The sequence below is a fragment of the Temnothorax americanus genome, unplaced genomic scaffold, assembly GCF_048541705.1.
Source record: "Temnothorax americanus isolate GAGA-0224 unplaced genomic scaffold, ASM4854170v1 Scaffold51, whole genome shotgun sequence".
In the NCBI taxonomy this organism is placed as follows: domain Eukaryota; kingdom Metazoa; phylum Arthropoda; class Insecta; order Hymenoptera; family Formicidae; genus Temnothorax; species Temnothorax americanus.
In genome coordinates, this window is record NW_027509668.1 from 805580 (window position 1) to 818117 (window position 12538).

At 42.5% G+C, this 12538-nt stretch overlaps 2 protein-coding genes across 4 annotated transcripts in view; one reads left to right on the forward strand and one right to left on the reverse strand.

The window, feature by feature from the left end:
- Positions 1 to 12538, forward strand: part of LOC143904367 (kin of IRRE-like protein 1) — a 360894-nt gene that overhangs the window by 171766 nt on the left and 176590 nt on the right. The gene's annotated exons all lie outside the window — the stretch shown is intronic.
- Positions 1 to 12538, reverse strand: part of LOC143904369 (uncharacterized) — a 74596-nt gene that overhangs the window by 28133 nt on the left and 33925 nt on the right. The gene's annotated exons all lie outside the window — the stretch shown is intronic.

Sequence of the window (12538 nt, forward strand, 5' to 3'; positions counted from 1 at the left end):
TACTTTATATCACAGAGTATCTTGAAGATTGTTTAACATCACGAAAATTATAAGAAATAATCTCTCATTCGCGTTTCTTTTTCTCTTAAAGAAAAAATATTTTTGTTGTATTAACTGTATAAACAAATATGCTGTATATCGCAATACATATATTATAGGGAAGAGAAAACATCAGTGTGTGTTTCTTTCAAACGCGTCATGCCTGACTCTAATTTTAAATTATTTCGCGAGTGCCACTTTCTGAAAGAACCAAGTTTCGAGTTTCCGTTAATTGCTAACTAAACTTTTATGCGAATTTTAAATGCATTTTATGAGCCGCATCGCGGTACTTAAATGCACGCGCCTAATGGGAATCAAACGTCGCATAATCAACTTCTGTGGTGTGTAATTACGGCGAGTCGATAAATTTCAATCGACGAGCATAAGGGGTGGTTTGTGCTTGATGTTTCCGAGATTTAGTTTGGCGGCTTTATCGGCGTTATAATTGATAACGATGGGGACGCCTCTTCGCTGTTCGTCTCACCGTTATAGTAACATCAGAGATTTTGCGAGGATATCAGATAAAACTTCATTATAAATGCATTCTTTTTCACTGCAGGACTTTATACAATCGCGCGTAGATCGGATTAAACATGGTTTAATCTCGTTCCACAGCATATTAGGATCATAGTATTGTATGCGTCTCTCGACATTTAAATTTTTAATTTTCCTGTTTTAATTAAATTTTTAAATTGACTTTTACCGAACGTTTTTTAAATAATGCAAAAGTAGGACGAATATATATGTTCCATGAGATGGATGACGATTCAATTATTGTAATTGCCATTTTCAAAAGCACCTTCTAAAATTTCTATCGTTTAAATGTCACACTGACTGCGCTTAGCAGAATTTCAACAATAACTATTATCAAATTGGCGCCGTACTCTTAAAGAATACGCGAATATTCGCGTAAAGTGTATCTCCATGCCGAGAGGCAAGACTCCTTGCGATATTTAATTTCCCAACCGCGCCTTTTCAGATACAGGTACTCGGCAAGCAATTCCGTTCGTCCCGGGTCGTTGCGTTACGGTGTTCAAAGTACCGAATTAAAGTCTTGATGAAACATAATTGGGGTGGGGGGGGGTGTCGGTATCGGTGTATGTATCTCCCGCGCACCTATACCTCCAGGGCACCGTTTCCGGGGGCTATCCAGCGTAATGATTATTACGGAAGAAAGTGGCGAGGGGCCACGAAGGAAGAAGCTCGCGAATTCACGGACGCGCATTACCAACGCGCGCCGTCTACCTCTATTCGTCCCAGGACGACCTACAATTGCGGTCTCCCTTCTCTCTCGCGATCGTACCGCACTAGGATCCTAATGGCGACGACGTTTGTCGCGGCAAATAAGAGTAAATGACGCTAATACAGAAACTTTTTCTCCCGCACACAAGGTCGGTACTTTCGTGTGGCCCGGACATTTTTCACGGCGGACGCGCGCGCCGGACTCGAGATCAAAAAAACGATTTTCAGATCCGTTGATTCATGATGGGCACGAGGGCGCGACTGCGACGCGATTAATCTTCTTGCGGCGTTATTAATAGATCAAGTTCAAAGTGCTACAGTGCTACGGCACGATTCGCGGGAAGTCACGCGATCAATGACGCCAATAAACCAGCGTGGGTTAGGGTAGACCGGGGACAAAAGTAACATTTTGAGTTTAAGATTTTATAACAATTAAAATATAATATCTACGTAAAAAAGACCTGTACCTTTAGATGTAGAATTTATTTAACTACAAAATTATTTTGTGCTGAATTCAGTAATGTAACTAGAAAAAAAGTTATTATTGTTTAAAGAATATGAGGAATACTGTTACAACCGTCCCAACCCCCGGGACAATTGTAACAGCAGAAGGGGACGATTGTACCACATCATTTATAAACAAAATAATGGTTATTTAGTAGGTTTAATTAATCAATCTTACGAATTTAATGATAAAATAATTTGTTACATGAAAATATCAGTATTTTTTTACATTATAGCAAATAAAAACAAATAATACTGTTTTCTCAACTGAAAGACTTTATATAATCATATATATTTAAAAAATTAACCATAATAAAATAAAAAAGAAACAGAAATAAGCTCTCTCTCTCTGTCTTTCCTTCTAACATGAACATAAAAAATTTATAATATTATAAATATAAATCTAATATTAATATAAAAACTGAAAATAAAGGAATCACGCAAAAAAATCTATTTTTTTTGTTTTTTAGCGGTAGCACGGCTAGATTTCTTTTTTTTACATGACACAAGTCATACTTTTTGGCAGCCGCACGAATGGATAACTGACCCTTCATAACCTCTTCAAACGCCTGTTCGTATAAATTTACTTCTTTCGTGCCCCGTTGCGTCTTGCGTTTTCTTGTTCGCGGCATTCTACGAAGAAAAATACAAATAACATTGTAAAAAACAACACTAAAATAAGGCCAACCAAACGGGGTTAGGTTAAGTTGAAGTTGTCCCCGAGCAACGGTGACAATTGTAACGCTACAACTGTCCCCAGGCATTGATGTTACAATTGTCCCCTAATGATATTTTATGATTCGAAGTAAATTTTTTACATAAATATCTGGATGAAAGTCAATCGTATTATGCAAATCATCAACATAGATAATCACTAAAACATATAAAAATAAAACCTTATACCTTCGGCATAAAGAACAAAAAGTATTTCAGATTTTATGCACGTAAGAAAACTTACTTTAGGAAGGAAAAAAGTAACTTCTTCTTCTGCACACGTGCACGTTCCGCGAGGGGCGGCAATGAACTAAGGAACAAATGCCGCTCCATCTAGCGAATCTCGCCTCGCGGTCCCACACACGTACCTTTTATCATTTAAGAAATATTCACGATGTTACAACTGTACCCTGTTACTTTTGTCCCCGGTCTACCCTACGCGATTCGGAGGTACGACGCGACAATTAACATCACGGACAGGAACGAAGAGATGGAAATTCTCCTTATCGCATTTGAAGACTGGAAAATCTTTAATCGCATAAACGAAGTACCTCGATTATCACTGCGAATAAATTGATGTCATTGTCTTATTGACCTATTGTCTTTTCTTTCACATCACTACTCTACTAATTCTAAATTCCGCGCTCCTTTTTCCCCTACTAGCTGTACTGTCAAATATTGCAATAAACTACCGTCTTCCAAAAAATCCTTCTTTTCTTTATCTTCTCTTCGCGTTGCGGCCTCTTGTTTCATCGTTTCGATTGCTTTCTCTTTAAACTAGTATCTAGTTTATTTTATTCGACCTGTTCTTATGTGCATTATACTCTTTCGAGCAATACTATTAGACGCGAGTCCAAATTATAGATGTGTTTTTTTGTGTGTGTAGGTTATATGTGTATACGTGTTTTGCATGTGTGAATAGGAGTGTGTGTGCGTCTGAGATTCGTGCATTTATTATGCACATTTCCCATCTCTCTCACCTTATACTGTTATTACTGGTAGGTTTCATAATAGTCCAGTATTGTTAGTGTCTCACCATTTGCGCGTACTTCTTTGCCTCTTTCACATTCAATCTATAATGTTTAATCTCTTGTAGCTTTTCATTGTTGTACATTGTAATAAATTTATTATTATTAATTTATTATTATATTAATAACTCGCGTTAGCCTTCAACGTCAGCGATTTATCGCCGACCTGATTCGCGCGACCAGTAAAATTTTCGTGTTGCAAAAAAAAAAAAAGAAAGAAGGAAACGTGATTTCTGCCGACGCTTTTATTTGGCCAGAGTTGTAAAACATGCTTACGTCGTGCACGCGAGATATACAATGTAAATCTATTGCGGCAAGAGCTAAATGCCAAGAGCCGAGATACGCTTAGCCTTCGCGTGCGTTTATTTCTTTCCGCAAACATACATTCGCGATGACTGCTGAATAGACATTGTATGATTTATCTACAAGCGCAATTTTTCTAGAAAACGCCCGAAAAATTTCAATTCTCGTCCGCGCATCTCTCGTGAGGACGCACCAGTTAACGCGTTCACACATGCGTCGGGATGCAACGAAATCGTAAGATAAATACTCGTTCGCCCCCCTCGGAAAACAAGGGGAAAATTGACGCGTCGCATCAATGCATATCGAAAAACTTGATGTGAATCGAGTGCTCTAACACTGCCGCGCATTTTACAATTTCGCGAGCAGGCGGAATTTCTTATACTTGCCACGCTCATTAACCGACAGAGTTATGCGACGATACATTTCGCGACTCGTCAGCTCTTTCGCGGGATACGATCCTCTCGATGGCGTGTCCCTTATAGACGGGCAACGCGCGGAGGATAGGCGGACGCGCCTGGTCGCGCGCGAGCACTTAACCCGTTGTTTATCGCTGCCATCTCATTAGGGAAGTATTCCGAAGCTCGTGGACATATCGATGTTGCGTGCGTGCACGGAGGAGGAACACTAATTATAACATACCATGCGAGGAAGGCCCGGTATGCGAGCTATGCGCGCGGCCAAAAGCGCCCCTCGTACTCGGCCCCTTTCTACCCCTTCTCGCCAACATCACAGACACACACACACACACACACACACACACAAAACTTCCATCAGACACGAGCGTTGTTGTATCGATGCCGCTGCCTATCTCGTTGTGTTATCAAATATTTATGCGCACCCACTTGTATCGCGATGTTCACGATGCGCTCCCTGGATCTTTTGTCCACTTTGTGTTTTGCCCAAAGGGTTCACCTGGATCTTTTCCGGTGCTTTTTTCCTCGTACACGGAACAAACTCGTTTAGGATAGTCTTAGGTAGCTTTAGATCAGACTGAGGTATCGATCTTCCCCCAAATTCAATTTCGTTACTGCTTTCAGCGGCAGTTTATCGACATCTCTCGTCCTCTCTTTGTCTAGATCTACAACCGAGTCGAATTTCTATCTCGACCTTAGATGATATTTATAAAAGTGGGTTGTAAGAATAATAAATATAGTCGCGAAAGCCGAAAAAGACTTTCAATCAATTATTTTAAATTATTTTAAAATTATTCGACAAATTATTAAATCTCGAGGACCTTTGCTTTTACCTATTTATATGATATTCTTCCAATAATCCTTTAACTGAATTTTTTCCTTCCTTGATGTTTTAAAGAAGCTTCAAGGAGCTATTTTTCAACATTCGTTCGACAATTTAGGATTAATTTGAAATTATTCTTCTAACATTTTAGTTTCAGGATTTATTAGCGAGTCGTACATCAAAAGATCAAGCCAATTCGCGTCGCTAAAAGCCCCGAAAGTGATGTTTTCGTACAGCTACGCGTTGTCACGTATAAGAGAATATGGGCGACGCGTTACGCGTCGCATCGAATGTGAGAGAATGCACGCCATAATCATGATGGCAGAATTACCTGCGGCAAATGGCTCGAACGCATCGGGTAATCGAACGATACCATAAATTCGGACGTGCAACGTAGCTGCCATACTTTCTCGCAACGACCGTTGCACGCGGAGAGCTCGTTTAACGTGAAATTCTTTGGGAGAATGGTTCCCAACCTGGCGCGCTATATCAAACATCGTTATCCCTCCCCTCCCTCCCCCCCCCGTACAGATGTCATTATCAATTTTCGAGTAATTATAGTAATTTTTAACCCCACCGTTACATTCGATGATAATAATCTGATTAATTGCCAAGTCGACTGAAGACGTTGCACGTGTTCTGACTATACATAGCCTTCATTTACTACTTTTCTGTGAGAGCTGCGTCCATCGTGTAAATAATCGACAATTACAGATTATGTAACGGTAATAAAGGCAATAGAAATCGTGATCTTTTTTTTTTTACATGCCTTTTTGGCGTCGAGACGATACCGCATCTCCTAATGATAGTACAATTAAATACGCTCTCTTCTTTAGTCTAATAAACGTACGTTAGAAATCAGCTCGTTTTAACACCAGCGCAGTTTCCTCTCAGACTTAATACGCGGTCGGTTCATTGCACTTAATACCACAGATATAGCCGGGCTATTTGCAGCCATTACAATCGTGTTACAGAAACGTTACAAACTATATTATGTTACAACAAGTTGTTGTAATGGAACACTTATTAATCGCTAACACCAAGCGTAATATTTTTTCAAATGTCATCTTGCAACGGTTATAAATAGTCTTGACTTTTATTTCGCATATAACATCTGCCTTCTTTAGATTTGTGATTCAATAATTCAGAAAAGATAGTCCGATATTCTCGTCTATTCTCAGCTATTGTCAGCTAGATTATTCGAGCTAGATTATTCGAGCGAACGCTTTTCACGATTTGACCTCTGCGACAGTGTCATAAGCCGACGAATTAAACCTTTGACATCAGATACGCACGAGGTCGGTGCTGCTGCGATCGATCGGCCAGCGAACCGGCAGACCTATTCCGCAGCAATCGCTTTTTCGTCGATTACAGTTCCATAAAATTATCGGACGCTTTCAGTTTATTCGCTTCGAGTTATGTGTGTTCACGCGTAATTGCATCAAATATTGTACGATTAATTGCACGTGAGTCAAAGCATGAAAAATTCATCGACAAGGTACAAATATCGTTCATGCGATGAAAAAAAGAATAGTAATGAAATTATGCTATATGTAAAAAAATTACCAAATATGAGAGGTTGTTATAGAGACTGTTTCTCCTTATTTACTTTCCATGATTTGATCTATGTAAATTACCTCGGTATTAAGTGATGCAGTAATGTGTTTCTTCATTCGTCACGTAAAATGGAGAAAAAGATGAAATTTTTACGTGTTTAAAGTTTTCTCGCGAATCCAAGATTTCGCTAAAAATGTCGGAGAAGAACAGGGTGGACGAAAATTGTCAAAAATTTCCATCGTAGAATCAATCGCCGATTACATTTATAGTAAAAACGCAAACCTCGGGCGGGATTTCGGCCGCGAGAAGTCGAGAGCTCGAAGACCTTTTGGCGAAACCAGGCCGTGGATCTTGGGGATTCATCCCTGGATTACGAGGCGTGTGGAAACTGTCCAGGGGTCGTGGCCCCGGGCCACGCTCCCGGGGGTTGTAGGTCAGAAGCTACGACTGCTCTGTATGCACTTCCGAGAATTCGGAGCTCAGCTCGATCTCCGATGGTATCTACGATTATTAATGTAATTTTTGACAATCGAGAAACCGAGAACGCCGTTTCGTGATGAAGGAGTGTTTGCGTTACAATTGCTTCTGCGATAAAATCCCAAACTGTTTGCGACAATAACTTCCGGTCGATCGGCGACCGGTACGCTTACGCCGATTACAGCATTATCGTAGTTACGTGCGCAGATCCAATCAGATTTATTGTTACATCCGTAAATCTGATTAATCATAACTATACAATATATATTGTAGTTTGCGTGCACGCATGCGTGAATATAAGCACCCATGAAAGTTCCGCTAAATTTCTATGGCGATCGTAGATGCATTTAATAGTTTAGTAAACTGATATTAATATCCGCTATCGTATTCATCGCGCTTATGTATCTATGTGTAGTCCCAGCGGAACGCAAAAGGCGCAAAAACCGATCGGGATAAATTTCAATCGAGCCAGAGAAAGAGAGAGAGAGAGAGAGAGAGAGGGAGAGATAATTTAGGACATCGTATTCTACTGTATTTCTTACAAATTCCATAAATCAGCGTATCCTCACGTCTCGGTCGTTATCTCGCCTCGCTCTTTTCTCCGGCGATACCTTCCCTTTTCCTTTTTTCCTGTTTCTTTCTCTCTCTTTCTTTTCCTCCTTTTTTCTCCGACAAAACATCCCCCCGCCATTATGCAGCAAATAAGTGGTATATAACAACGACCGCGCGACCCTTTCGCTCTCTTACCAACAGCGCCAGGCGCAACCATAATCAAGAAGGTTACAACGTCTTATACCAGGCTTTAAACCCAGAGACTTGCATATCAGGCGAGTTTACAACGGGTAACATGGTGCGCGCGCGATTCACGTGAGTATCTCTCGTCGTGCGGGGTGATCCACGCATCCCTGCCCCCAGCGGGAGTGCACGCGCGCATTGCGAGAGGGAGGGATGCTTATTGATGGTCGGAGGGAGTGGGCAGTGGCGTGCAGGGGTCGAACAAACCACGGTCGGCATGCAACCGAGCCTAACCGCCACCGCCAACACTATCATCACCGCGGAATAGATTATAGAATAATACCGAGATTCGAATCACATAATGCCTGCGGAACCTCCGGCCTGTGGTCTCTCGAAATCGAGTCCACCTCCCCCGTGCCGCTGCCGCCGTCGTCGCCGTCACCACGTATGGACTCCTTGGGCACGAAAGCGGCCAGGTGAATGGATTTAATGGTCGCCCGTGTCGATATCGCGAGCACGGCGATCGCTCGAAAACGGCGCGATGCCTTTTTGTCGAAATTCTTTCTTGCAAATTAAAATCCCCGGACCGTATTCAACCGACACTAAAGAATTCTGCTCGGGAGAGAAACGTGCTATTTTTCGTACAATTTGCCTCGACGTTTACCATCTCGTTGCAGGGAGTAGGTATGAATAAAATTTCAATTAATCTTCTAAAAATTGTAGGGCATACATTTTGTCGGAAAATTAATTATTGACTGCACATGCAAATATAACCAACATAAATTCCAAAGCCAATATTTTTAGAAGAGAAAATATCACTCTTCTCACATGTGGATGAGTAGTTAGAACATTATCATTTTTCTGAAATTATCATTTATCTGGTTCTCCATATATCAATTTTAATTTTTAATAAAGAAATTTCAGTACGGTAAAAAATTAAAAGATAATGTTTTCTATAAAATTTACGAGGATCAAGAATCTCAATTTCTTTTTTAAGAATCCTAGGGAACGTTAACAAATTTTTTCATAAGAATATTTCAATCAATATCGTTAAATAAGGTTCTTTTCGCGACTCTCGTGCTTTTCGTTAGATATATCGTATTCGAGGGAAGCGTATCGACATATATGAAAGATATATTAGCGATTCTAATGCTTGACAACGATTTCCGCGGTGCAGGCCACTCCCATCGTTCAAAGTATTCACGACACTGTAACTCGTCGCGACTATGATTGCGTCGGCGGATTTCACGAGGGCGTCTCTATATACTGTTCTCGTAATCCACGGCTCGTCGGATTGTTTTAGCCTTTGGACCGCAGCTTATACGCGCCGCTCTCGTAAAGCATTTTAATACGTTCCTCGTTTTCGTGCGAAACTACGCGAAATACAGCGCAAAGGATCGTTTGTCAGCGCGTAACCGCACCGGTTAGCATATCCGCGATGCAATGCGCGACACATTTTCCCTCCCTTGGTTTGTTCTTTCACACAGGCGCATCGTGTTTTCAGTGTCGTATTCCCTCCGGAGATCCGTTCCGTAAACTATCAACGAAAATTGCTTCATTTAAGTTTTATCGTGCCTCATTTCGGCGTTACGGTCGCCGATGGTTGACTTCCGGCGACAGTCCCGATTGACACCGTAGAACAAGCGATGCTACTCCAAGAGGAAGTTGCCGACACAACTATTCCCCAGTACAAATATTATCTTTCCGCGGACTTTATTGCGGCGATTTCATCATTCACCGTGGACTATCGCTTGTGAGTTACTGTCGTTATCGTCACCGTCGCTGCAATAACAATAATGACTGCACTACGCCGCATCAAATTCTTGATAGTGATATATATCAGATGAGTGTGATAAATCCAGATCGAGACAGTATCGAGATAAAATTTTGATTTTCCGGGGCAGCCGTTCGCGCAATACCGTGACAAGTACTCAGTCTAGTGATAGATTGTTCCTCTCTTTGTGTTCTTTTTTTACGAGAAATTATTGCCTGGGTCGAGAATCAAAAAGCATCTTTCACTTACACAATATTCACCCATATTGTGCAATAACGCAAAATCATCGAGCTGTCAATAAAGTTGTCCAAAGGACTCCGTCATTAGTTATCAATAAAGTGTCGTTAATTATAATTTTATCTGTCGATAAGAAGTGCCTCGAAGTATCTCCCATCGTGCAAGAAACGTTGTTGGACTTGAATAAAAGACGTGCCGGATCGACGACCCTTCGCTAATTCTCATTCCGATTTTCTACCCCGTGTGCTGGATCCCGAACGAGCAGCGCGACGACGCTTTTCGAAGGCGTCGTCGGAATAATAAAACCGTGCGCCAATCAAAAGTTATACGATCGTCAGTATCAACGATCCTACGGATGATGCCTTTTGTCTCTCGGACTGCGCGGCAATAATCGTGGAAACTGCCGGCGCGGCACGAACGAGCGGAAATATTGGCACGGCGTGAAATAAAGATCGCAGATTGTCCGGCAGTACGCGCTTCGAATTAAAGCTCGTTGAAATCCGCGCCAGTGCATACGCGACCTCCCCACCTTTTGAAAATTTACGCTTGGCTTTCAAACATCCCTTTCATAGTGTCACTTGCCCACGAGTTCTTAAAAGTCTCGTACTACTATTTACGTAGCAAAGAATTATTGGCAAAGTTATAGAGGTATGAAGAGGTACGGAGACAGGATTTTTATTAGTAGCATGTCATATAACATATCTCGCAACGTATTTCAGGGATGTTAGGGTCATAGCTGCTGGTTGCCGTTGATCGCCAGATGTGTAAAACTGATATAAAGGATACGCCATGCCATCGTGCGATTCAGAGGAGCGAATATTCCTAAATTGCTGGTACGTTGCTTCGCGGACATTTACGAAGAACGCCTGTTCGTGCGAAATTGCTGGCTTTGAACGGCATTAAAGTGCGCTCGCTCCCGTCCAACGTACGTGGCTTCGAGCCGACCGTCGACGGTAACGCACGCGGTGCGGATGTTACAGACTCGTTACAGGCAGAAAATGAAAGTCGTTAACGTCCCGTATATCGCGTCCGCGTATATACGTTTGTAAAGTCTAGATTTCAGTGTCGCGCAAAACCACGGGCACAATGTTTACACACATATCGCACGTGCAAATTGCATGCGACGATATTGCGTTGGTTGTAGCGTCAACGTAAGGAAGCCGCGTGGAAGTGAAAATAAATCTGCGATCCGACTTGGATTTTAACGAGTCTGAAATGAGATGCAGTTTACGAGGGACACGCGTCAGTCACTTAAGACGTGTCCCGTTATGGCAACGTAAATAGCTAGGAGGGGTAGTAGCGGCGTTCCATTAAAATTCAGGACGTGCGCGATTAAACCCAGAACGCATCCAACTCGATTTCGAGTTCATCTCGCGGTCGTCCATGGCCGGCATATCAAAGACGCGCTCCGTTCTCGCGTCGAAATCGAAAACGCAACTTGACGTATCTTCGGTACGCGGAGGAATCGGTCGAAGCGGATAGGAAGAAAGACGGTTAAAGGTGACACGAATATACGTTGATAATTAACCAAACTGGCGCCGGTTTCATCGCGAGTTCTGACGGACAGGTGTAAAATTGGATTGCGGTAAATCTTAGGCTGCTGTCAGGCGTGTGCCGGGCTCGTTGAAATGCGGATTAATTACGCACGTTGACAGTGCTGCGGTTTGGCGCTTGCGGCGACCGCGCCGCCTCTGCGCCACGCCACGCCGCGCCGGTTGACACGCCCGCGCCGGAGATCATTCCGCGATTGTGAATCCCTCTCTTCCTCGTCCTTTCTCTCGCGCGGCAGATCGTGCGGAAACAACGCGACAAGCATTCCGAATGTTCCGTTCGCGCGCGGAACCACCGACAGACGGATTATGGACGCGCCCGCAATCGTGCCTGTAAGTCAATGGACAGTGTACGAACGTTAAGTAAAAAAAAAATTAGAAAAATAACGAAACATTGTCGCGTCTATAGAAATGGATTGTACGTCGATTGTGGACGCGTGCTTATGACGGGGCAAAGTTGAAAACACAGAGATAGAGTAGAGAAAAATTATATCCCAGTGGCCGTAACGTGGCCGTAGGTGATAACGTATAATAATGCATGAATTATTGAATTACAGTATACTATTGCTCGCAGCAACAAGAGCTGTGCTTTTAACCGATGTTCTCCTACGGTACGCGATAGGTAACGCGATGGTTTTATTTCCCCGTTTGATTAGAACCGAAAGATTGCGGTGCTGCTCGACCGAGTGTCTCTAATAACACAATATAATTATTCCCTGGAAATTACATGGGATATCAATGGATAACGTATATCTGAATGAGCGTGTAACGCACCGCAGGATAAAGGCTATTTATATTCGCGGTATCGTAAATTTAGTACGCCAAAGGGATCGTACGGCCGCAAAGTGCATATAAAGGTGTGCATATTGACCCTTAATAGTATCTAATTGCGTGTAATTATTAGCGCCACATCAAAGGCCAGCGCTTTCCGCCATTAGACCGACGAATGACTAATTAATAAGCATTTGCAAATGTCGGTTTCGCTCGCGTATGGAAAGGTGCAGGGAGGGAGGGTCCCAGATTCCCTATCGGTTTCTATCTGCCGCCGTTTATTCAGGCGCATCACGTCACTGTGTCACTCGTGTAACAATACGCGCGTGCACGTACCGTGCACGCATAGCTGGTATAGCGACACACAGCCG